At 43.8% G+C, this 26247-nt stretch overlaps 1 protein-coding gene across 2 annotated transcripts in view; it reads left to right on the forward strand.

Moving 5' to 3' along the window:
- LOC126266957 (uncharacterized) overlaps window positions 1–26247 on the forward strand; it is a 1160365-nt gene that overhangs the window by 696180 nt on the left and 437938 nt on the right. For both annotated transcript variants that reach the window (XM_049971677.1, XM_049971676.1), the window contains exon 4: window positions 9504–9531. The gene's annotated coding sequence lies outside the window, so the exon portion shown is untranslated. The remainder of the gene's footprint in view (window positions 1–9503; window positions 9532–26247) is intronic.

Genomic DNA, 26247 nt, shown 5'->3' on the forward strand with positions numbered 1-26247 from the left:
GGTTTTTCCTTTCAAGAAATGATTTAAAAATCGATATTACACAGGTCTTTTACAGGATCGGAACTGTAACTTTTTATGGCTACTTACGAATCACCCTTCTTTTTCAAAAATATTAAAAATTCGCCATATCTCAGGGTTTTTCTCCCTGTCTCCCCTCCTTAGAAACTACCGCATGGGCGCCTCTGGATTGGACAAGTGCAGCCAGCAACGGGTAACTACCGATCTCAGACTTACTAGCTATCAAGTAGGTAGAATACAAGTCAATAACACTGAGTCTACGGTGTAGTTTACAAAGTTTTGTGTGAGAGTGTTCAGGAAACTTTGAAATGATACTGACTTCCGGACTTGCGGCGAAATTTTTTGTCATTGCAGCAGAAGGCAACTTGACTAATGTGAGAGCATTTAATGTACCAATGGAAGTGCCGAACGAAGTTACAAGACGAAAAAAACTTTTTGGGAACATTCGTGGTATTCGAAACGAGGTATGGGTTAACTATTAACCGTTTTTCATTCAGAGTGGTATGCGATCAGTAAAAATGGAGGTGAAAACGTGTAAAAATGGAGGAGTTCCATCAGTGATAAACGTAGGGTTCTATCACAGCACTAGAACGTATCTGGGTCAACTACCATCATGTTTCAAGCCGACTATGTTCAGCAGGATAGTCCGGGACAAAAATTTCGTATCCAAATAAATGTTACGAAACGTCAGTCTCTGTCAGTGTTCACATAGGGCGCTGTTCGTGATACCGCTGATGTAATAGGTAGTTTAATACAGCATTTACTGTGGCCAGCAACATTGCTTGTAGAGAACCGATTTGACATTGATAACAGCAAATAAGTTCCGGCAGTTGCCCACAAGCAGCCTTATCACACAGCAGAAGTGAATAGTGCAGTTCACATGAACAGTGTTGAAACATGGTATCATAACCCGCATGAGGTTATGCAAAATACAAAAACCAGTCTGACCACTTCCCGGGTTTTGGCAAATCGAACTATAGCATTGTGTATGGAATCGGTTCACACTCTGAAGTGAAGAGGATTATCCATTCCGGAGAAACAGTCGCAGAACAACATCTTCAACAATTGGCAGAACAGCTGCAAAACTGAAACTCACAGTGTAAGGCTGGTAGAGGCGGACCAATTCCATGGCCTCCACGCTCTCCTGACCTCAACCCTCTTGACTTTCATTTATGGGGGCATTTGAAAGCTCATGTCCACGCAACCCCAGTAGCAAATGTAGAGACTCTTCGGCTCGTATTGTGGACGGCTGTGATACAATACGCCATTCTCCAGGGCTGCATCAGGGCATCACGGATTCCATGCGACGGAGGGTGGATGCAGGTATCCTCGCTAACAGAGAACATTTTGAACATTTCCTGTAACAAAGTGTTTGAAGCCACGCTGGTACGTTCTGTTGCTGTGTGTTTCCATTCCATGATTAATGTGATTTGAAGAGAAGTAATAAAACGAGCTCTAACATGGAAAGTAAGCGTTTCCAGACACATGTCCACATAACATATTTTCTTCCTTTGTGTGTGAGGAATGTTTCCTGAAAGTTTGGCCGTATCTTTTTGCAACACCCTATATACATGCGGAACGAAGTCTAAATGAAGATATCTAAGAGTAGCAGTAAAGAAACGCAGGAAGAAATAGAACAAGAACTCTCAACAGAGTCAAATACCGAACTTTGTGAGAATGGTGTGGAAGATACAGTGACGTCATAATCTTCAGTATCCCTCCACACCGAGCAAAACATACTTATTAACGGGAAGGCGCAAAGAAAACACCGAAGCTGTCAGTTGTTGTAGCTGCTGGAAGTAAGCGTAAATACAGAAAAAGAGAGGGCAAACCAAATCTGATCTCTAAACCCAGACTTAAAATAAATACCGGAACCGAGTAGCAAGAAATCGGCGCAGTCAGGGAGTGACAATGGCGTTGCAAAACTGTAAAATCTGCACTTTCGGCTGTAGCAAACTCGCATCACGGTTGAAACTGGTGTGTCTTCAACAGTTGTTACAGTCAGCTGAAACAAAAATAGCACTACTACGGGAAGCTGCTACAGATAATCTTGACTCAGTTTCAGGTTGCAGTGTAACGTGTAACAGTACTGAAAACCTTGGCACAGCTACATTAACGAAAGATTTTATACCAGCTGCAGTAACTGGAAGGCTATAAGCGGATGGGCGTTAGCAATTTCCGTAGCAAGCACACGTTTTATAAAAGTATACGCCTCGTCTGGAAGCAACTACACGGTCCAGGCACAATAACGTGACCACCGACTATGTTGGACCTCATCGTGCAATAACCACTCACAGACGACAGGTGGAAGCACTAGCACTGGAGGACATACAAAGCGTGTCGAGGGGACGCGCAGAGCAGTGCAGTCGTTATGGTTTTGCGGTTACTTCACGAAGTATTGCTTGTCTGTCAGCAGCGACGACTCACCGCCAACACCGTTGATCTGAGTCATTAAATGAAGGCCGTCGGCCACTGCGTTGGCTATGGAAAGAAGTAATGCCTAAATTTTAGTATTCTCGGAACACTTTGGCCGTTGTAGATCTCGGAATATTGATTTTCCTAATGATATCCGAAATGGAATGTCCGATGCGTCTATCTCCAACTACCATTCCGCGTTCAAAGTCTGTTGATTGCCGTCGTACGGCCGTAACAACGTGGCAAACCTTTTCTCATGAATCACCTGAGTACACATGATCGTTCCTCCAATATGCCTTGTGACTCGGTACTACCACCATCCCAGTATGTGCATATCGCTATTCCTTGACTTTTGCTACATTAGTGTATCGATCTAAGCGCAAGCCACATTATTGCAGAGAAGGAAGTTGGAAGCTCTTAAACTGAGATAGAGAATGGCAACCGTCATACAAGAGGAAACTGCTTCGCCGTCCGAAGTGGCCGAGCGGTTCTAGGCGCTACAGTCTGGAGCCGCGCGATCGCTACGGTCACAGGTTCGAATCCTGCCTCGGGCATGGATGTGTGTGATGTTCTTAGGTTGGTTAGGTTTAGGTAGTTCTAAGTTCTAGGGGACAGATGACCTCAGAAGTTAAGTCCCATAGTGCTCAGAACCATTTGGAACTGCTTCCCTTTAGCATCTACGCCGAACAACAAATCTACGCCGAACAACAAAACGGGCTCAGTACAAAGTAAGTGAGGAACTTGAAGTAGGAGACGGGTCAATAGGCCAACAGGATCTCATAAAATAAGGAATTACGCAACATGTTCGTGAATTACATGAGGAAGCGCAAGCAGACGAGAACTGTGAATTTTAGTTACGCCAGGATACCTGTGCTACCATAAGTGACGCAGGAAACAGCACGCTTGCTAAGTATACATAGAAGAGGAAGTGTTCGGAGCATTGCCTAGAAGTCCGAGAGGACAATCGCCTGGTTTACACCGATTACCAGCGGAATTCTGACTTACGTATTGGGACGTCCTAAAAGCCGAACTTGTTGACGTATTTAACGACGCTTGAAACATCCGACAAACTTCCTTCAAGTTTCCAGGAAGGACTAATAGTTCTAGTACCGAAGGAGTATCTACCAACAAACACAGTCTTTGAGACCAATAACGTTGATGCAGACAACAAAACTCTGTCCCAAACTATTAACTCCTTACTAAAAAAGGCAATGAAAAACTTTATAAGAGAACACCAGACGTGCTCAGTATTCAGATGCAGTATCATAGAAACAGTAATCGACTTCCGTAGCATAATGGCAGTGAGGTACATCTGCAAATTAAATGCCTACGTAATTGCTATTGACTTTTCTGAAGCATTTGTCAGAGTCTCCCCTCGTTTCCTATCGACCACAGTGGAGGTATTTGGAATTAGATAAAATAACAGGACCCTTTAACATTAAGCGATCAGTGCGAATGGGTTGTCCACTATCAAAGGCTCTTACCGCAACGGCGGTGGAACCATTGTTGATGAAAATCGACAATGCGATCCCAGGTTTGACGATATTAGGGAGGGAGGTTGTCTGCCTCGCATTTGCCGGCAACCTTAGCGGTTTTTTTTTCCTTTTCGGCACAACTTCAGATAGTACCCGTCATTAGTATTCTTGACAGTTATTGCCGAGCTACTAGACCCATCATCAACTACAACAAACCTCGAATAATGAACCTTGGCAGTGGTCAACGGTTAGACGAACGACAGTGGTTCCTTGTAGCGACGAAGATCCGAAGTCTAGGGATCGTCCTACAGATGGCGGTTTGCATTGCCGTTCAGTGCTGCACGAAGTTAGAGCCGGCGAACAAGTGCAGTAAATGCATCAAAAAGAAAAATGGTAAATGGCTGCGTCATATCCAAGGTTTTCTGAGTCGTATCTATACTGCCAGTCCTATTCTAGGTCACTTCGTACGTCGAGCAAATATATTCACGGTTAAATAAAAGACTTTAACCTCACCTGAGTGGTGCAAAGGAAAAGTGCAACGCTTTGCTAGTACACAACTCTATTAAAAGAACAAAAGTAAACGTTCCAAATCTGGCAGTTATCCTTACAAACGCTGTTACCCCTGAAAATCATAAAGCGCGTGTTAATGCTGGGAAAACTCATCCAAAACTTAGCTTCTTGAAAACGGCAATAACTGACAGTAGCTACTACGTAAGCTGGAGAGACAAAATGTTCACTGCAAGGAAATGGTACGGCCACTTCACAAAAATATCTGAGGTACGGAACAAGTACCCTCTTTTAAACTTAACTAAAGTTTGGAGAAACATTAATAACCATCACCTAAGAACAAGTACCAGTTCCACATGGGATGAAGGTGTCAATGAAACCATTTCAGGCCGTAATAAGCTACATGGTATTCACTTAACCAATTCGCCCAACTATCTAAAATGTAAGAAAGAACACAGATTGACACTTAGATTTACATATTGCACAGCTATTGAAGTATGGAAGTGGCTTTGAAGAAGACTTGCTGTCCTATAAACTGCGATACAGCTCGTGCACATAGAACGGCTACTACAGTCAAACGTAAAGGAATTTCCAGTTCAAAAACAAAATTGTTACCCGGTCAATTTGTCCAGTATGCAGTAAGTGTGGAGAATCCAGAGCTCTAAGAATTCAGATATAGACTTAACAACAATGCAGGATACTCTGAAGAAGAAACGAAGATATAGAGAGACATTTGCTACCTATGCAGTGGCATGGTATTCTTGTACTTAGTATTGCAACCATTCCTTTCTGTTTTGTTTCGATATCTTTTAAGTGTTGTAGCTTGATATATAGACTATAATACAACGCAATGCAAAATAAAAGACTGAAAACGGAATGGCGTATATTTACCAGAAATTTTGTAAATCAGACACTGTATTTGTTAACTGAACTTCATAATTTTATGTCGGAAAATAACGCATGCTCTAACACAAAACAGTCTGGCCTGTTCAGCTCTGATAACAACCTCAAAGTCAACGGACGGAGGGTGTAAGAACGCATAGCGTTGTTACGCACTATGCAAAGTGGAGAGGAAAGTCAATGTTTTCTCATTTATAACTGCAATTAATCACTGATACTAAATTTAACCGACTTACTGTTTGGTATTTCACGCATAGCGCTACAACTAGTGTAATTTCTGTGAAATTTTCAATATTAAAGAGGTAGTAACCGTTTTAAACTTTGGGCAGGTACAACAATAGATATGTACCGTCGGTATGAAGTCAGCTGAGAGTGCGGAGCTACCAGCGCACGTGTCGGAGAGGACATGCGTCGCACTAGGCTGGAACAACGTCACAGATACGCGGTCGTAGAACGTCAAAATGAATGTGGGAAAGACACACGGTTCGAGGAAGTTGGCGTGTCTGCTCGGCAGGCACTCACCGTCAAAAGGGATGTAAGGGAGGCGATCGATACAGACTAGTGGCCCACCAACACGAACCGCGGTGATGGATGCGCGCTTCTAGAGCCTTGGTTGCGCCAGCAACAGCATCCAGCCCACGGACAGAGTAGTCGTATGCTACCACCCTGCGCGCGGACATAACCACTTCCTCAGCTGGGAGGCCCACCATGCAGCGTGCTTGCTCGTCCTCACTCCCACCGTACAACGCAGGAAAAGCACCATGCCACATAATCAGACCCCCTCACCCCGCGATCCAGCAAAGAACATCACCTACCTTTTCCCTCCACTTCCGACATCCAGTCATGCAACGAATTTTATGTATGTCCCTTTTAAGCAAGTGCTCTGGTAACAGACACACTAAAAGTAGGGGAATAGTTTTGCTATTTGGGCTGGCTGGAGTAGGAAAAATATAAAAGGCAATTTTACAAAAGAGAAAAAAGTTTTTCTGAAAAGGCGAATTTTGCTAACATCTGTCTGAAAATACTTAATTTCAGACCCCCCGCCGTGGTTTCAGTCTCTATGTGAATGCTATTCTCACAGACTACTGTAGGGATTTTTATACAGCTGTCACTAATACGTAGACTGATTCACAAGGAAGGCTTATGTATACAGTTGATAATAACAGTATTGATGAAAGTGTAATATACTGGCGAACGCGACAATTCTTTGCAATTGCAAAATATGTATGCGTTCTAATGTCCAATACCTTCTCTCTTTATCTATCTCGTCCTCCCACATATCTCTCTCCACCACCCCCTTCTTCCCCCCCCCCAGTCCCCCCCACCCTACACACACACACACTCAAACTACCTACTCGATCCTCCTCACTCTGACCGCCGCGCGGGATTAGCCGAGCGGTCTTGGGCGCTGCAGTCATGGACTGTGCGGCTAGGCCCGGTGGAGCTTCGAGTCCTCCCTCGGGCATGGGTGCGTGTGTTTGTCCTTATGATAATTTAGGTTAACTTGCGTGTAAGCTTAGGGACTGATGACCTTAGCAGTTAAGTCCCATAATATTTTACACACATTTGAACGTTTTTTTGTCACTCTAACTTTGAGCCTTGTTTATTGTTAGTTCCGACGAAATCTTGATAGGAATTGAAGTCGCTTGAAATGAAAGGTTAAATCTGTTCGATTACTGGTGTACAGGGTATGAGAGACCTCTCCTGGTGCTGGATCTGTGAGGACAGAAGCTTCAGTTACAGGATTTTGTAGGATTTGGGAGTTTCGGAAGATTCATGTGTATTCTAATCATCAGCTGACAAGCCATAAATACAGTTTCCTTGTTTTATGTTAAAACCAACTGCGAGGAAGAAAACAAATCGGCACATAGTCGTGTGTACAATTTTTGTTTAAAATTATCCATATGAAAAAGAATGTGTGAGAAACAATTTCTGTAATGGTTTAACCGTCGTACTACTGCAGTCGATTTTTATAGAAAATCTGTGCAGTGTTGTTTAAAATAGTATATAGGCGATGTCCGTTCGAACATTTATTGAAGCGCCGTGTAAAACTTTGAAGAAAATCGGTACAGAACTTTTCAAGATTTTTGGTAACACCGATACACACTGACTTGTCTTTAAATAGTTGTATAGATGTACTATCTGTTCCATATTTAATTGGTATTTGGAGTGTCATATCATGGCTATGATGGAGACTAAGAGTTGGTCAGCTTCAGTGGAATCTGTACCTCGCGGGAAAAGGAGCAACTATACAGAATAGAGAACCTGGAGCAGAACTTAAGTTGGGCCTGGTAGGTCCAGCGGGTAGGTCGCGGGCCGAGTTCTTATGGTGGTGGTGGTTAGTGTTTAACGTCCCGTCGACAACGAGGCCATTAGAGACGGAGCGCAAGCTCGGGTTAGGGAAGGATTGGGAAGGAAATCGGCCGTGCCCTTTCAAACGAACCATCCCGGGATTTGCCTGAAACGATTTAGGGAAATCACGGAAAACCTAAATCAGGATGGCCGGAGACGGGATTGAACCGTCGTCCTCACGAATGCGAGTCCAGTCTGCTAACCAGAGTTCTTGTAGGACAATGGATTTTTCAGTGCTTTTTAGCCTAGCGTTCAAATCTCAACGATGTGGAGATTAGCTAGAAAAGACGCCTGTTTCGTATTCCCGGTTAAAATGTAGATTCCCTTCCCTGTTTGGATAACTGACGTAAGTAAGGGCACGCAAACCGCCAAAGGGGTGCCCTTTATTATTGGTAGAATTTATACCTCCATTCATACTTTCTACTTCTTCTATACATGTTATAAACTGACGCCCATCCCCGAATTTTTCTACTAATCTCACAAACTGCTACAGGGATTTTGATACGGTTTTCAGTGATAGATAAAGTGATTCACGAGGAATGTGTGCATGTTTAATTTTTTCACCGCTATGTGAGACAAGTTGAAGATACTTAGTGCTATCGTGCGAAGCCGGAGAGTGTTGCAAGCCAACTATAATTTACGTGCTATGAAGGCTTTTCTGAAGGTAATTGTCCGGAGTATAGCCTTGTACGAAAGTGAAACGTGAACGATAAACGGTTCAGACAAGAAGAGGAAAATGCTGAACATTGGGCGAGAAGATCCGATAACTACTGCCGAAGTACTGAATCGAAATGGGGAGAAAAGAAATTTGTGGTACAACTTGATCAAAGGAAGGGATCGGTTGATAGGACTCATCCTGAAACATGAAGTAATAGTTAATTTGGCAATGCAAAGGGGCGTGAGGTTTGAGTGGAGAAAACAGTAGAGGGAGACGGACGCTAGAATACGTTAAACAGGTTCAGATGGATTTAGGTCGCTGTAGTTAAACGTAAGATGAAGAGACTTGCACATGACAGACTAGTATGCAGAGTTGCATCAAACCATTTTTCGGACTGAAGACCGTAATGACAACAGAGGCAACAATGAAGACACTACTTAATAGTTAAAAGTGATATCGTCCTAGTAGTGTAGACCCTGACGAAGTCTGTTTACAGTAGTGGCTGAAACATTGACGTAGTTTACATCCAAACGCAGTCTACACCCCAGATAAGTTGTATGGAAATTGACTATTGCGAGAACTTACGAACTTACACTACGAAGATAAACTGGGATGTTGGGAAATACTCTTCATCTAAAAGTGCCATGGGCATACTTCATTGCGTTGCACTAGTCGGGTAATTCACAGAAATGAAAAGGGGGGAAAATGCTCATATAAATCAGCTAAAAACTTGAATTGAAATTTGCTTCAAGAATATTTCGCAAAAAACTGGTTCCATTATTTTGTGAACAAATTTTGAGTGAGCGTTTCTACCGCAACAATAATCATTGAAACGAGTTAAAAATCAATTGTAACCATTCTGATACATAACGGCAGTTGTACATCCCATGCTTAAAATGATGAAACGTACCCGAACAGACGTGTAACATACCGTTTATGGAGTGAGACGTTCCTTCTGGGACAGTAATATCTGGAGCGTAAATTTAAATTCATAGCCATGGTTGTATTAAGACAGGACTACCTGTTGAAAGTTTATCAGCAACAAAGGTAAAAGACTAATTCCAGCGTTACATTTGCGGTGTAGTACACAAACAAAACTGCAGTTACGCATTACGGCGTCCCTGTTGATGCCCAAAACTGATGTGTAACTAATCCATTTTATTTTTCTTTCGTTACAGGTCTTCTGCTGTAACTTCTAACAGAGAGGTGAGTGGTGCATAATATAAAAGTAGTTAAAACGTTGCATTTAAAGAAAAGGTGAGTGGTGACAGCTGTAATACAAACAAGTGTCATTACCGAAAATTCTGTTTTTCTGTGCCATCGGGGGACATGTCAACTTTATGCTGGCGGCTGTAGTTACCTGTGTAGTGTTGCTGTGGAAACTAGTTAATGCTAACTCAACGTGGGATGTTTGAGAAAAATGTTTTATGTTCCCTACAGATTGCAGCATTGAAGATGCATTTACATCTGACACTTTTCTCCAGAAATATATCTAGTGTCAGATAGAAAATCGCTTTTGCGATATACATATTGACAAAAATCGGTAGAAGTTTATGTCGTTTGTAACAGTTCCCGAAATGCTACAATTTGTAATAAACGTACGGCCCGTTTGAGTACGTTTACATCTCACAGTTATTACAAGATACAAACAAAATGTCGTATGTCTTACATCTGTTTCAGTCTGTTTGTTACGTTGAAAGCAATCGTTAATTTTAAGACTTTCATTTCGTTACTACTTTAAAGTCTATAAGTATTTAAAGCTGAAATACTATCAATTCTTATTACAAATAAGAAATATCAATAGCTTCACATTCTGTACATGTACAATTTCACACTGTGAAAATAAGACTAGTCTTAATAACAAGGTAGTAGGTCATTTGTAAACGGCAGAAATCAAAATAAAAATATCGCGGCCTGCGTAAATATATTAAAGATGTCAGAAAAGAAGAAAAATGTTCTTTTTGGCTTCCAGAGAGGATTTCTGAGAAGTGAAAATTTCTGTGCGTTATGTGAATTAATTTCTGAGCTTCGTATTGAAGATGCAGCGCTGTTTGCGAATTTTTTTCAAAGAAATCAGCTACTTTCGGAAAGCTTGCTAGTAAAATTGGCCGAGTTATATCAAAGCAAGGTAGCAAACTCAGAAAACCTGCTACCGTAACAGAACAAGTTGCGAATTTTAGCATCGGGTATGCAGGTACTAACACTACATGATGGAATAGTGTTTTATTTCATAAAATGTTTATTAAAAGGATATAGTTTGAAACGGTATGTGTTAACAGGTGATTCCTACTCATTGAGCCTCCAAGGAGGAATAACGGCAAATTACAGTATGGCCATTTCGGTACATGCAATTCTTCAGTGGCCGGGACGGATTTTGTCTTTGTACGTTTTGTTGAATTCACCATTAAATTGTTTTCTTAAGTTACAAATTTTTCTGTGAATTTTTCTACGGTCATACTAAATCGTTCTGTTACCGTTAAGGCATTACGTTTCTTCTCTCTGTCATAACTTTTGCGTGTAGCGTCAAATAGTTCTGGCTTACTGCGGTATAAATTAATTAATTCTTCTACTTCGACTTCTAACCACTGCTTTTTATCATTAATATTCGCTCGAACATTTATTGCACAGTGCCAGAAAAGTAGACGAACAGCGTTTGCGTATGTTCGCATAAATGTGTCTATACATATCGCTGCTGGTAAAAATCCATAGCTCTGACATAAATTCTTTGCTCTTTACATTAGACACGATTTCCGTCTGACATAAATATCATGCAGTAACTGTCAAGACTCAAAGGAATGGCCGACAGTAGGTGTCCTTGGGCGTCAGACCCAAATTCTCAACTTACGTCACGCACTGCTGGTGTGTTGCCCCTGCGCATTAGTCTTAATAGTCACGGCATCTCGCCGATTCCCGTAAGAGTTCCAGCCGATAATCTCTCCATGGCAGATGCATATGAAGCTCCAAGTCTTACGGGAACTGGCGAGATGCCGCCAGTAATGAGTCTCATGAGCAGGGCCACTAAATCAGTGGACATGTCCGAAAGTACAGACACGACATGTACAGTATCTCAGATGTAAACATGCCTTAAATGTTTTCGCAGTTGTGCGCAAGCTTAGATGAAGGTATGGTGGAGCAGCGATAACTATCGAGATGACAGACGCATGGTTTTGTTTTATGTATCGGCTAGTCTCAAAAGCGGGTGCGTCGTATAAATTCGGCAGGCATGTATTTGAAATGCAAGTGTGGCAGTTTTTCATGTGATGTAATGGCTAAATAAGCACAACTACTGCATTCTAGTTTCGATGCTACTAAACAAGATTACCGAACCTGAGCGTGAATCATCCAGTGTGGAAATGTGGTGTTACAGAACTGATTTTCATAATTATTTGAAAATATCATTATTAAATGTTAAATAGGAGAGTAATGTTAGAATTATGCTTTAATTAACGCTACAGCGCTGTGGGTTTAGCCACTTGCCTTACAAATTGACCAGGAGATTGAATCAAATGATCTCCTTGTACATCGTCGTAGTTCAGATGATTTCGAATTTTTTATATTTTTTCGAGGTAATCAGTATCTCTCAAAACTACACTTCTTATTTCATTCCGGTCCGTTCCATCCAGCTTCAAGGATTCTATGTTTTGATTTTCGTTGCTTACTTCAAAATATGACTATAAACGAAAAATAAATATGACTATAAGCGAAAAATGCTTAGTTTGCTTCATGAAATATTTATGTATTCACATGATTTTCACCGATATAAACTGCGCTAAATGTTTGTATCTAACTGCCTAAAACTTCACTAGGAACAACAACTGTCACTTTTAAAATAGCAGACAGCGAATTCTTCACGTATCTCCTCCATCATTCATTTTTTTCGTTCCACTATTTGTTTACTACTGAAACGACGAAATTCGCATTTGTGGAGAAATCTTTTTCAAATTACATGCGATCTAAGTAAAGATAATGAAGACTGGTGGCCACTACTTCGGACGGAGACATGCCAAACTATTCAGATTTATTCATCGCACTGCAAGAAAATACAAGAATCACATAACAGTGAATCTCAACACACACATTAAAGTTACTGTGCAGAACTAAAAATATCAAAGTTCATTTGTGTTTAGTCCAATAAGGTCTAAGCCAGTGGCATCGTTTTGACACTACATTAGATCTTATGCGGTGTCTGTTGATTGGCATAGCTTGTGGGTGATTCACAGTAAACTAAAATTAACTTTTTCCAGTCGTCATCAAAGGACCAACAAAATGTTTTTTATGGGTCAAGTTCAAAGTGACAAGTTGGCTGTAAGTGCGAGGTGAACGGTAGCCGAAATACTTGCAAAGTCTGACCGACTTTATACAGACATCGAACTAATAACACCTTGTGCTTTAGTTATGGATGAGGAGGTGCCTCCAGATAAAAAAAAAGTTTTTTGAAGATATTTGTATATCTGCCAGAACGTGCTCCCGACGTACTGAAGATTTGGGCAATAAGCGTTACTGTAAATGCAAATACCATGAGTAGCATTGGTAAGCATTGCTGATGGAGCCAGAAATATGAGAGGAAAAAAGAAGGGACTGCTGGGTACAACCGAAATTAACTGACAGAGATATGTTGTAATATCCCTTTATTTTTCCACTGTATTTTAATACATAGTATTTACCACCAATAAGCGTCATGCTATATTACTTACATAGAATGAAGTAATAGACATCGTGCTATACACTGTTAATTTCGTGAGAAGAAATGGGGTGATACATCGCCAGTTTCAACAGTTTCTGTCAGATGTGGTAGCAGGTCACCAAAATGTCCTGTATTATTCTCAGATGAGATAGTACTGCTGAGATGCTGTACTGAAAAGATTTTTTGACCTCAGAAAAGAAATCAGCACATTTATAATAGAAAAAGACAAATGTGTTTGAGAACTTTCAGATCTCTAATGGTTAATAAACCTTGGTTTTTAGACAGATTTAACTAATGGGTTAAATACGCTGAATATGAGGCTTCAAGAAGAAAACAATTTCTTATATGATATGCAGACAGACGTGGGACCATTCCAACTGGAGAACAACTTCTTCAAAAAACATACTGACGAGAAAAAGCTGGACAGTATCTCAAAGAGTAAAAAATGCTGTCAATGAAATTCGAATAAATATTCATTGGAAAAAGTGAGAAAATGAAACGTGTTTCACTGCAGCTCAAAATCAGTTCAGTGAGAGATTTTGTGACTTAGAGAAGGTTCTGGTAGAGTGAAGATTTTTGCAAACCGTTTGTGAGGACGTACCAAGTACTTCAAAAAAGAATGTAATCTGTCTTAAGTCTAATGACACTCTTAAAAACTGTTTCCACGAAATCAGTGACACTGTTAAATTTTATGGCAGTTTGACATCTAATTTTGAGAAAATGGAAAGTTTTGCGCTGCAAATAAGTACAACTTTTGGCGAGTGTTTGAGTTTTAGCGCGGTCACTAGAGCATCCTGATGACACTATCCTTTACCGAGATAATTATGCCAAGAGATTCTGTTAAGGATCCACCCACCCTAAGGAACCACATTATTAAAATGAATTTGCTTTGTTAAAAGACTGCTAAAATCGTGGAGACAGCAGCTCGCTGATAATAAATGTCCAATTTGATGAGATATAATGTGTTAGTCCTTTCCTCCATGCGAGTTCCACCACTCCCTTCCACCTCCTGCTGTTATTAATGACAATAGTTGGCCTGCTTGAGAAATGTCTTTTTAAATGATTAATGAATTTCATTCACTGATGAGTCGTGCTGAAGTCTCTTAGTTAGATTCCGTTGTGCATTGCAGATGCATAATTGGGTCAAATTCCGTTAAATTTTGTTAATGACTTCGGAGGACACTGCACTGAGAGGAAATAGAAATTAGAGAGGCACTGCTTGATCATGATAAGCAGCACAGTGGCTTCGGGTAGTATATGGCGAAAATGGATCTCGTATTTTAATAAAATCAAAACTCCGATTTAGCTAGTAATCAGTCGATAGACAGTATGAATATTCGTGCAGTAAATAATACAAGGAGAAACAACAACGAACATCTTTTAATTATCCGAAAAGATTGTCATTGTGTCTTTGTCATCAGAGAGAAATGCCTTGAATTTTCTCTTTTTGTGATTTCTAGTTGCGCCACTCCATGACAGCTTTTTTTGTATCCGGCTGAAAGTGACGCAGTCAGGTTTCGTCACCTGTAATGCTCTCCATTGGCCCCGAACTGCTCCAATAGCGCATCGTGACAGCTGACCACAAACCGAAAACTGTAAATTTTATCACACAAAATTTTACCTATTATTCGACAGGAAATAAAATGAGCCCGCTGAGGATTGTGGAACTTCACGGAAACAGGTGTTGGGGATACAGAAATAAGCTGTGTTTGCTCAATAGAGAATCCTTTTTCCAAAATATTTTTACCTAAATGCAAACTCGGACACAAAAACTGAGTTTTAACCAGAATATGGATATTCGTATGTTCTCAACTTTGTAACTTTACAACTTCATCTCAAGGCTGACATGTCTGTACGAATGGGTGGATATCAGCAAGTATTCTTTTTCATCGTTCGTATGACATTCTGATATACCTTCATCCACTTTCACATTTTCAGAAGTATTCTCCATCTCTACGACCCTACTTCCTGTGCTATAAAATAACAAATATTGAGATTAACACTTTCAGTGAACAATTAGACTCCGTGAAGTGGCTGGGTCAGGATATCAGATGGATCGTGCATTGCCCGTTAACTGTAAGTCTGTGGTGAATAGATTGACAGGATCTTCTGCTGCACAATTCTTATGATTACAGAATGTGCTGATTCTCACATATACAAGCTAGTGGAAGTACTTCATTTAACAGACGGCCTGATGTTTTCTCTGATGTTTTCCCGGCGTATTTACGAGGGCTATTCGAAAAGTACGTCCGATCCGTCGCGAAATGGAAACCCCTGTGAAAATCGGACGATGCTTTGCACAGATGTGTTGGATAGTGTCTGTAGTACACCCGTCGATCTTGTCATGTTACTGTTTTCAGTTCTGAGCGTACGGTAAGCACATAAAATTGCCTGGAGTATAGTGAATCCTGCCAGGTACGAGAGCCTGGTGAGAAATTTCTCCTGAGACTATGCAGCCCGCATAAAATAATTGTCATACGTTTCCTTCCTCAAGACAATTCTCAAACGCATTCTGCAGGGGCAGACGCTCCTGCAGCGTTTTCGATGGAAAGTGCTTGATCACCCGCAATACAGTCCGTAATTGGCTCCTTTGCGTCTCATCTCTGCTCACATGAACCGCTGGCTATGACGTCAACATTTTGTCATAGACAACGAGGTGTAGACCAGCGTGGAGAATTGGCGGAAAGCACTGGCGGTTGCGTTCTATGACGAGGGAATTGTAAAGTTGGTACAACACTACGACTATGTAGACACAGGATGACATTGAAATATATGAAAAAAAGTAAATTAGTTACAAACTTCGGAGTAGGTATTAAAATCCATGGAGAAGAAGTAAAAACGTTGAGGTTCGCCGATGACATCGTAATTCTGTCAGAGACAGCAAAGGACTTGCAACAAAAGCAAAACGAGGATAATGGAATGTAGTCGAATAAAGTCGGGTGATGCTGAGGTAATTAGATTAGGAAATGAGACACTTAAAGTTGTAAAGGAGTTTTGCTATTTGGGGAGCAAAATAACTGAGGATGGTCGAAGTAGAGAGGACATAAAATGTAGACTGGCAATGGTAAGGAAAGCGTTTCTGAAGAAGAGAAATTTGTTAACATCGAGTATAGATTTAAGTGTCAGAAGTCATTTCTGAAAGTATTTGTATGGAGTGTAGCCATGTATGGAAGTGAAACATGGACGATAACTAGTTTGTACAAGAAGAGAATAGAAGCTTTCGAAATGTGGTGCTACAGAAGAATGCTGAAGATTAGATGGGTAGATCACATAACTAATGAGGAAGTATTGAATAGGATTGGGGAGAAGTTTGTGGCACAACTTGACCAGAAGAAGGGATCGATTGTTCTGAGGCATCAAGGGATCACCAATTTAGTATTAGAGGGCAGCGTGGAGGGTAAAAATCGTAGAGGGAGACCAAGAGATGACTACACTAAGCAGATGCAAAAGGATGTAGGTTGCAGTAGGTACTGGGAGATGAAGAAGCTTGCAGAAGATAGAGTAGCATGGAGAGCTGCATCAAACCAGTCTCAGGACTGAAGACCACAACAACAACAACAGTTACAAACTAAAGCATGCACATACTTTATTCAACACGTAAACGTCACTACAGATATTCGGATTTTGGTTATCATTGCCGCTGATGTGGCACAGACGAATAGCGAAATTCTGCGTGACCCGCAGAAGTGTCGGGACATAGATACTGTAAATGGCCTCCGGAATGGTTGTTCTCAGCTCAGCAATGGTTTTGGAGGTAGTTGGTGGACAGCCTTTCTCTAATGTAGCCCCACAAAATGGAGTTGCAAGTGTTGAGATGCGGAGAATATGGCGACCCATCGAGCTCTATGCCAGTGGCCTCTGGCTATCCCAGAACCAGAATGGGGTCCCCAAAGTGCTCCTCCACGACATCATACACACTCCTGCTTCAATGCGGTCGAGCTCCATTTTGCATGAACAACGTCTCGTCGAAATCAGGGGCTCTTTGGATAACAGGGATGAAATCATCTTCCAAAACCTTCACGTACCATTCGTTAGTAACCGTGCCATCAAGGAACATAGCAACGATTGTTCCGTGACTGGACATTGCACACCACAGTCACCCGTTGAGGGTGAAAAGACTTCTCGGTCGTAAAATGCGGTTTCCCAGTCCTCCAAATGCGCCAATTTTGCTTATTGACAAAGCCATCCAAATGATAGAGGGCATCGTCGCTAAACCAAACCCTACAGCGCATACTAATTCCCAGCATTTCCCGAGGGCAGTCACGCAGTTTGAACGTCCGAATACAAACCATTCAGAAGTCATGACTCTTTTATTTCATATAGTTCAGTAATTGTCACCCTGTAAGCAGCTGGAAGTTGTAGCCCATTGAGCAAATAAAACATTTTTGATTCTCACAGTGGTTTCCATTTCGCGGCCGAATACCCCTCGTATAACTCGTACAATACTCGGGCACCCGCCCAGATCACGTTGTGTCTTCTCCACGTTATTTCGTCAAACAGACGCAGTTTTCAGGTGGTTACAAATGACTGCTGCTCTGGTCGAGTCGGCGTCCTGCATACGTTGCTCCGTCACTCCACTTCTGTCGCTCTGTGAGCAGACGCTGTAATAGTTGGCGGTGGGGGTGGCGACACCCTGCTCTGAACTGCAGCACCCATCTCCGAGCTGTGGCGGTCGGGTGCGGACCCAAAAGGACAGGAAAGATTTGGTTTTCCTCCGCTCATGGCAGCATGCAGCGCCTGACTCATTTGTAGGCCACTGTCTTTTTTAATTAGACCATCTTGGACCCTAAGTGGCCCCTTTAATCGCGCAATCCCGGAGGAGGGTTATTGCCTAAGTATCTAGGTATTGTTGTAACCTGTAGTATGGTCAGTTTTTACACTATGGTCGGCCATGGATGATTTGGTGGTGTGTCATAATTCAGTGTGGCGTCTATGTGCACGGCACTTCTACCATGCACATAGTTTTCCTATGGTATGTCTTGCATCACTGGCAAGGAATAGGATGGACCTCTGGTTTGTGAGGGGCTAGATCATCCAGTACTGATTCAAATGGTTCTCAGCACTATGGGACTTAACATCTGAGGTCATCAGTCCCCTAGAACTTAGAACTACTTAAAATTAACTAATCTGAGGACATGCCCGAGGCAGGATTCGAACCTGCGACCGTAATGGTCGCGTGGTTCCAGACTGAAGTGCCTAGAGCCGCTCGGCGACAGCGGCCGGCATCCAGTACTGAAACTAGTTGTGTTACGGTCTTGGGGGCAGGGGTGGAGGGGGGGGGGGGCGAGTTGGAGAAACACACAATGACATTGCGTCGATCCAAGATTCTGCTGATTTTTCTGGAAGTATGGACAACAAACGTGCTGCTAAGTGATCTGTGTTCTTGTTTTTCTTCCTGGTGTTGTCTTGGAGTAAGTTGTCTAAAAGCAGGCTTTATCTGCTTGGTGTTGTACGCCTTCCACCGGAACACTATGTTCAGGTGTTTCAGACCAGGTGGCAGTCTCTCTTAGTCGCAGATAGATCGCGCTCTGTCGACGAATATATAAGTATGTAACGCACTTTAAGCTAGGAGTTTTACTGAGTCTTCACTGTGTAGGCACAAGTCAGCCAGATGTTAGTCACGACACATCCTCACATTAATTCTGCCAACGCTGCTCTCCTGCTTTTCAAGCTTCACAGAAGCTCTTATGTGTACCTAGAGGACTGGCGCTGCTGGAAGAAACGATGCAGTGGGCAGTGAAGAAATGACTTAGTCACTGCTCAAGGGTTGTTTGCGGAACCAATGTTTCACTGTGCAGCGATGTGTGCCACGCTTTAGAATTTCCTGTCGGATTAGAAATGTGTGTCGAACCTGAGCCGCACATTTAGAAGGCGATTCTCGTTGCGACTGAGACATCCACTCATAACTACAAACACGTTCCCAGAGGTTTTCTTTCGCTAGTACGACTGTGCTACTTTCCAAACTCCACCCAGTAAGCAAAGTGTGAATTCGAGTCACAGATCGGCATAAATTTTCATTTTTATATTGTAACTTCTTTGCATTCACTCTCGTAACTTTGTCCCGGCAGAACAATACATCCTGACTATAGCACAGATGTAGATGACGGCGGGCGTCAGTCATCCCTGGATAGCTCAGTTGGGAAAGGCAACGTTTCAGGTGCGATTCTCGGTGTGACAGACACGTTTCAAAACAGTTCAGCATCCGTGATAGAGTAGAAAATTAATACACTGAACAAAATTTTATCATTCGCGGCACTTTTAGGGAGGCAGAATGGATTTATTTTATATAATTTTTGACGCCACAGTTGTACAGGTTGATGTATACATCAGATGTATGCATCCTGGACGCCAGAAATAACACCGCTGTGCCTCTTCAAAACATTGGAAGACTGGAACCTCTCCCCAGGTGGCAACCATACTCGCCGATGATAGTCATCCGTGGTAGCGCAATATTAACGATTCATCGCTGCACAGAATATGACGCCAGTCGGGTCCATGCTCCTCGGTCACGGCGTAGCAGCAAACGCAGCCGTGGTGTAAACGGCAGCCTACGCAATGTTTGGTAACTCAGTAATCCAGCTGTTGCTACTCTCCAGTCAATTGTGCAGAATGTTGCTAAGGGTCCTTTACTACGCTGAAGTTCCAAAGAAACTGGTATAGGCATGCGTATTCAAATACAGAGATAGTAAATAGGCAGAATACTGCAACGCCTATATAAGACAGTAAGTGTCTAGTACAGTTGTTAGATCGGTTATTACTGCTACATTGGCAGGTTATCAAGATTTAAGTGAGATTGAACATGGTGTTATAGTCTGCACACGATCTATAGGACACAGCACCTCAGAGGCAGCGATGAAGTGAAGATTTTCCCGTACGACCATTTCACGAGACGAGTGTATAGTGAATATCAGGAATCCGGCGAAACATCAAATCTGCGACATCCTTGCGGCTGGAAAAAGATCCTGCAAGAACGGGACCAACGACTACTGGAGAGAATCATTCAACGTAACAGAAGTGCAGCCCTTCCGCAAATTGCTGCAGATTTCAGTGCTGGGCCATCAACAAGTGTCAGCGTGCGAAACATTCAACGAAACATCATCGATATGGGCTTTCGGAACGGAAGGTCCACTCGTGTACCCTTGATGACTGCACGACACAAAGCTTTAAGCCTAGCCTGGGCCCCGTTAACACTGACATTGGACTGGTGATGACTCGAAATATGTTGAGTGATAGGATGACTCTCGTTTCAAGTTGTGTCGAGGAATGGATGTGTATTGGTATGGAGACAACCTCATGAATCCATGGACCCTGGATGTCAGAAGGGGAATGTTGAAACTGGTGGAGGCTCTTTAATGGCGTGTGACGTTTGAGTGATATGGGACCCCTGATACGGCTAGATACGACTTCCTCAGGTGATACGTCCGTAAGCATCCTATCGGATCACCTGCATCCATTCATATCTATTGTGCATTCCGACGGACGTGGGCAATTCCAGCAGGACAGTGCGACCAGAACTGCTACAGAGTTGCTCCAGGAACACTCTTCTGAGTTTAAACACTTCCGCTGGTCACCAAACTACCCAGACATGAACATTGTTGAGCATATTTGGGATGCCTTGCAACGTGCTGTTCGGAAGAGATCTGTACCCCGTCGTACTCTTACGGATTTATGGACAGCTCTGCAAGCTTCATGGTATCAGTTCCCTCCAGCACTACTTCAGACATTAGTCGAGACCATGCCACGTCGTGTTGCGGTACTTCTGCTTGCTCGTGGGGCCCTAGGCAGGTGTACCAGTTTCTTTTGGTCTTCAGAGTAGTTCTAGCCATTACAAATGTGAAGAGGTACGGTGTGCTTGGTCCACAATACAGCGATCCTCCCTAGTGGTGGTCAGGTGTGGTGGACCGGAACCTTGATGTCGAGCGTGCTTGCCCTCACATTCCCATGCAGTTCAACTTCAGGCCACTGTCACATCTAAATGTCCCACAAGCCTGGATATTGCACGATTCTACCAGCTGGCCAAATTGAGATCCACAAGGATGCCCCTTACGAATTCTGTGAAATGCAGTCTCACGCTAGTTCGCGGCATCCTCATACACATAGTAAATACAAACAATTGTAATGCACTCCAGTGGCCATTGGACCTGTACACAGAATTGCAATTCTAATCATTTGCATGGCACCGGCTGACACCCGGCCATGTCTTCATGGTGCGTCACTTTTTTGTGAGGCAGTGTAGATAAAATTTGTAAAATGCATCATGCATCTACACTGAGACATTTAATAAGCAATGCCTCTCCCTTATCATAACAGCCGCACCCGCCCAAATCACAGATAAATTTTCAGTGACACTAAATGGTTTTTTCATTTATTTTTGACAGATCAGAAAGGACGTTACCCAGAAAATGCGAGGTTGTGCTGTAAACTAATGGCTCCAAATTTTTTACTCAGTTCTTAATATCGGATGTGGTATTATATGTCACGCATGTTACTCGGTGCACATTCACGCTTCGCAGACGCACTTGCAACATTCTGCCGCTAGAGGACTCAGAATTGTATCATGTAACATACCGATGTGTAACGTAACTACGTCGGTGCGTGAAAAACAGCTAGACGTAATCCAGTTTCTAACAGCAGAAAACGTGCCTTTAATTTGTATCCATTGAAGAATGAAAGCTGTGTACGGTGATGACCGTATCGACACCAATAATGTTCGAGGACAAGTTCTTGGTGCTCGTAATGAAGGAAAAGGTGGTGCTAATTTTAGCATGTGTGACAGAGCTTGGGGAGGACGACCGCGTACTGAAACTGACGAGACTCATCGGAATCGGGTTGATGAACTCATCGGAGAAAATCGACGGGTAAAACAGATACAGGTCTCTGGCATGCATCGAGAGGCCATCACTGTAGAAGTGCAGTGCAGAAAACTTTGTGCTCGGCGGGTGCTCCGAATGCTCCCTCCTGCGCATGAAACAGAGGAGACTGAACATCTGTCAACGATTTCTTGTGCGTTTTGAGCCTGAGGATGATGCGCTCCGAAACGACATTGTGACAGGTGATGAAAACTAGGGTGACACTTTTCACCACGAAAACAAGAGAGCATCAGTGGAGTTCCGTCACAAAGGATCGCCGCCGCCAATAACGTTCAAGACCATTCCATCGGCAGGGAAAGTCATGCTTACCGCGTTCTGTGATGTTCAGGTTGTGGCGCATGTTCCTATGTTCCTGCGTAAAAGTCAAGCGCCGACACGACGATCAGGAACGTTAGAGCAGAGACGGCTGTGGAGAAGACGTCAGAAATTAACAATTTGCCGTCCGCACGTCTCGTACAAATGTATTCGCTTGGTGCCGGCAGTGCTAATTCGGATTACCTGGCTTGTCGTCGGTCGCTTGTCGCCTTTCCGTTGATGACAAGCTTCAAACACAATAATTTTCGCGCGCTTTAATTTTTCCGAAAATCCTCTATTTTGCCGTATCGTTCCACAAACTCGAATTTTCTTTTCAAGTAACTTCTCTGGAAATTCTACACTGTTATAATAATAATCCATGTAGAGGTGATGCCACTTTCCATCAGAAGGTGTCAATAGTTCCATCAGTGTTTTTGCTAAACGTTGTCCAGCGCCGGAATATATCTTGAATGACGAAATGTATCCCGTACTCGAATCACACAGCATCGGAATGAGTATGCCCTATTTCGTAATTTTCGACGGATTGTAAACTTTAAACTGTAACTGTCCAAGCCACTGTATCATTCCTTCATAAACTGAGATGTTTTGACTTTAATTAAACGTTTCTTCGAACTTTTTAGAGGAATAATCAGTTACGAATTTCACTTTGAAAAGGCGGTCGGCATTATTCGGTTTATTGTTGTTGTTGGAAAAATGTAAATATGATAGTATTTGTCTGGAGCGGTTGCGGAAGATCGTTTTGCCAAATATCGGTGTGTCTGTCAACGGATTCGTTGACGAGTAATCATCGATCCTTGCTTTTCGTAATTCCCATAAAAATAGCAAGCGCAAACCATTTTCTACGATCGGGTCCTGTAACATCGACAAATTTGGCACTTTTTATCTAGTTCCCTTCGATTGCAATTTTGACTGTAATACTTTGTGATTTCGTTGCTAATATATCCAAACAGATCGTTCCCAATATACACTCCTGGAAATGGAAAAAAGAACACATTGACACCGGTGTGTCAGACCCACCATACTTGCTCCGGACACTGCGAGAGGGCTGTACAAGCAATCATCACACGCACGGCACAGCGGACACACCACGAACCGCGGTGTTGGCCGTCGAATGGCGCTAGCTGCGCAGCATTTGTGCACCGCCGCCGTCAGTGTCAGCCAGTTTGCCGTGGCACACGGAGCTCCATCGCAGTCTTTAACACTGGTAGCATGCCGCGACAGCGTGGACGTGAACCGTATGTGCAGTTGACGGACTTTGAGCGAGGGCGTATAGTGGGCATGCGGGAGGCCGGGTGGACGTACCGCCGAATTGCTCAACACGTGGGGCGTGAGGTCTCCACAGTACATCGATGTTGTCGCCAGTGGTCGGCGGAAGGTGCACGTGCCCGTCGACCTGAGACCGGACCGCAGCGACGCACGGATGCACGCCAAGACCGTAGGATCCTACGCAGTGCCGTAGGGAACCGCACCGCCACTTCCCAGCAAATTAGGGACACTGTTGCTCCTGGGGTATCGGCGAGGACCATTCGCAACCGTCTCCATGAAGCTGGGCTACGGTCCCGCACACCGTTAGGCCGTCTTCCGCTCACGCCCCAACATCGTGCGGCCGCCTCCAGTGGTGTCGCGACAGGCGTGAATGGAGGGACGAATGGAGACGTGTCGTCTTCAGCGATGAGAGTCGCTTCTGCCTTGGTGCCAATGATGGTCGTATGCGTGTTTGGCGCCGTGCAGGTGAGCGCCACAATCAGGACTACATACGACCGAGGCACACAGGGCCAACACCCGGCATCATGGTGTGGGGAGCGATATCCTACACTGGCCGTACACCTCTGGTCATCGTCGAGGGGACACTGAATAGTGCACGGTACATCCAAACCGTCATCGAACCCATCGTTCTACCATTCCTAGACAGGCAAGGGAACTTGCTGTTCCTACAGGACAATGCACGTCCGCATGTATCCCGTGCCACCCAACGTGCTCTAGAAGGTGTAAGTCAACTACCCTGGCCAGCAAGATCTCCGGATCTGTCCCCCATTGAGCATGTTTGGGACTGGATGAAGCGTCGTCTCACGCGGTCTGCACGTCCAGCACTAACGCTGGTCCAACTGAGGCGCCAGGTGAAAATGGCACGGCAAGCCGTTCCACAGGACTACATCCAGCATCTCTACGATCGTCTCCATGGGAGAATAGCAGCCTGCATTGCTGCGAAAGGTGGATATACACTGTACTAGTGCCGACATTGTGCATGCTCTGTTGCCTGTGTCTATGTGCCTGTGGTTCTGTCAGTGTGATCATGTGATGTATCTGACCCCAGGAATGTGTCAATAAAGTTTCCCCTTCCTGGGACAATGAATTCACGGTGTTCTTATTTCAATTTGCAGTAGTGTAAAATTCTACGATATCCACGACGCACTGTGTATCTTTGAGAAATATGTGTGGACCCGGAGATCCTTCAAATTTATTATTGGTCCTCAGTAAATCATAGTCTGTCTTCTTCGTCTGATTCATCCGAATCAGTTGGAAACCGTAGCGTTCGCCGAATTCTTTTTGGAATTATTTCACTATCTTCCGACGATTCGGCATCCCATTGATTTTTTTAAATATCCAATGTCTACTTCCCAGTCTGCCAAGTCGTCCGGAACGCCAGACAAGACGACCGCGCATTCATCGTAAATAATCGTATCGTCTCTTTCGACGGCTATGATGAAACTGCACAAGTACTTATAAAAACAAAAAACTTGTTGACGTGTGTAACTTACTGTTACCTAAACAAAACACCAACAGAATGAAAAAGATACTAAAGTGCTGTCACGGGCCACTGCTCGGTACTATGCTCACGACACCACTGTGGTGCTGGACTCGCATTCGGGAGGACGACGGTTCAATCCCGCGTCCGGTCATCCTAATTTAGGTTTTCCGTTATTTCCCTAAATCGCTCCAGGCAAATCGTGGGATGGTTCCTTTGTAAGGACACGGCTCACTTCCTTCGTTAATCCGATGAGATCTATGACCTCGCTGTTTGGTCTCTTCCCCCCAAACAACCCAACCCAACCACTGTGGTATCGCCAGCCACTGAGCGATATTAGGCACACGACACCAATGTGGTGTCGCCGGACGGCAAAGTGTTAACACGCTTACCGACCACTTTGTAGGACGACAACGAGACAGCAGCGGGCTCTAGCTGAAGAGGACATAAGCGCCGTGCCGCCTGGTCGTGGCCCAGTTGAAGAGCTTTCACATAAAAAAATTCGGACTATTTACCTTTCAGCATGCCCTCGTAACTTTTTCGTATTAGGTCATGATGGTAGCGCGGTTGAAATTTGCCGTTAGCACAGAATTCTTTCATCAGCAACTCTAAGTGGTTACGAAATACTACCTTTTTGTGTTACAGCAACCGTGTGAAACGACGTCCGGTCAGAAAACAGACTTTTGATCCCGCTAGCAGGATTCGGTAGTAACATGTAAAGGTGGCAGCAGAAACCCGTTTTGGTTTTCCGCAAGGTGTGCCTCGTGTAAGCGCGGCGTCGCGCCGGCCGCTGGAGAAGTGTGTCGCGGACCGCGCGGCATCAGGCAGGCAGGCAGACAGGCGGCGCGCGCTTCCCGGAACGTGACTCAGCACGGCTCAGCAGCGGCCAAGGACGCGTCGCGTCGCGTCGCCGTCTCCCTGCCCCTCTGCCGGAGCGCAGCCGCGCCGCCTCCACTCCCATTTCCGATACAGTTGGCGCTCGGCAGCCAGCGGATCAGACCGTTACCTCCAGCAACACGACAATGGACGCTGGCCGGGCATTGTCGGCTCTCGCTGCGTGGCCACTTCCGCTGCACAAAGTATGAAACAGAGCCGGCGGTAACAGCCGTTGACTCTGACAAATAATACGACAACAATCCTCGCAATGCAACGCAAAATTGATTTCAAAATGGCGGCTAGTGACAGTACCCGACCCCAAAGCGCGAAAACATATACATCAAACACCTTGCCGGCCGCGGTGGTCGTGCGGTTCTAAACGCTTCAGTTTGGAACCACGCGACCGCTACGGTCGCAGGTTCGAATCCTGC

The sequence above is a fragment of the Schistocerca gregaria genome, chromosome 4 (assembly GCF_023897955.1).
Source record: "Schistocerca gregaria isolate iqSchGreg1 chromosome 4, iqSchGreg1.2, whole genome shotgun sequence".
Classification (NCBI taxonomy): Eukaryota; Metazoa; Arthropoda; class Insecta; order Orthoptera; family Acrididae; genus Schistocerca; species Schistocerca gregaria.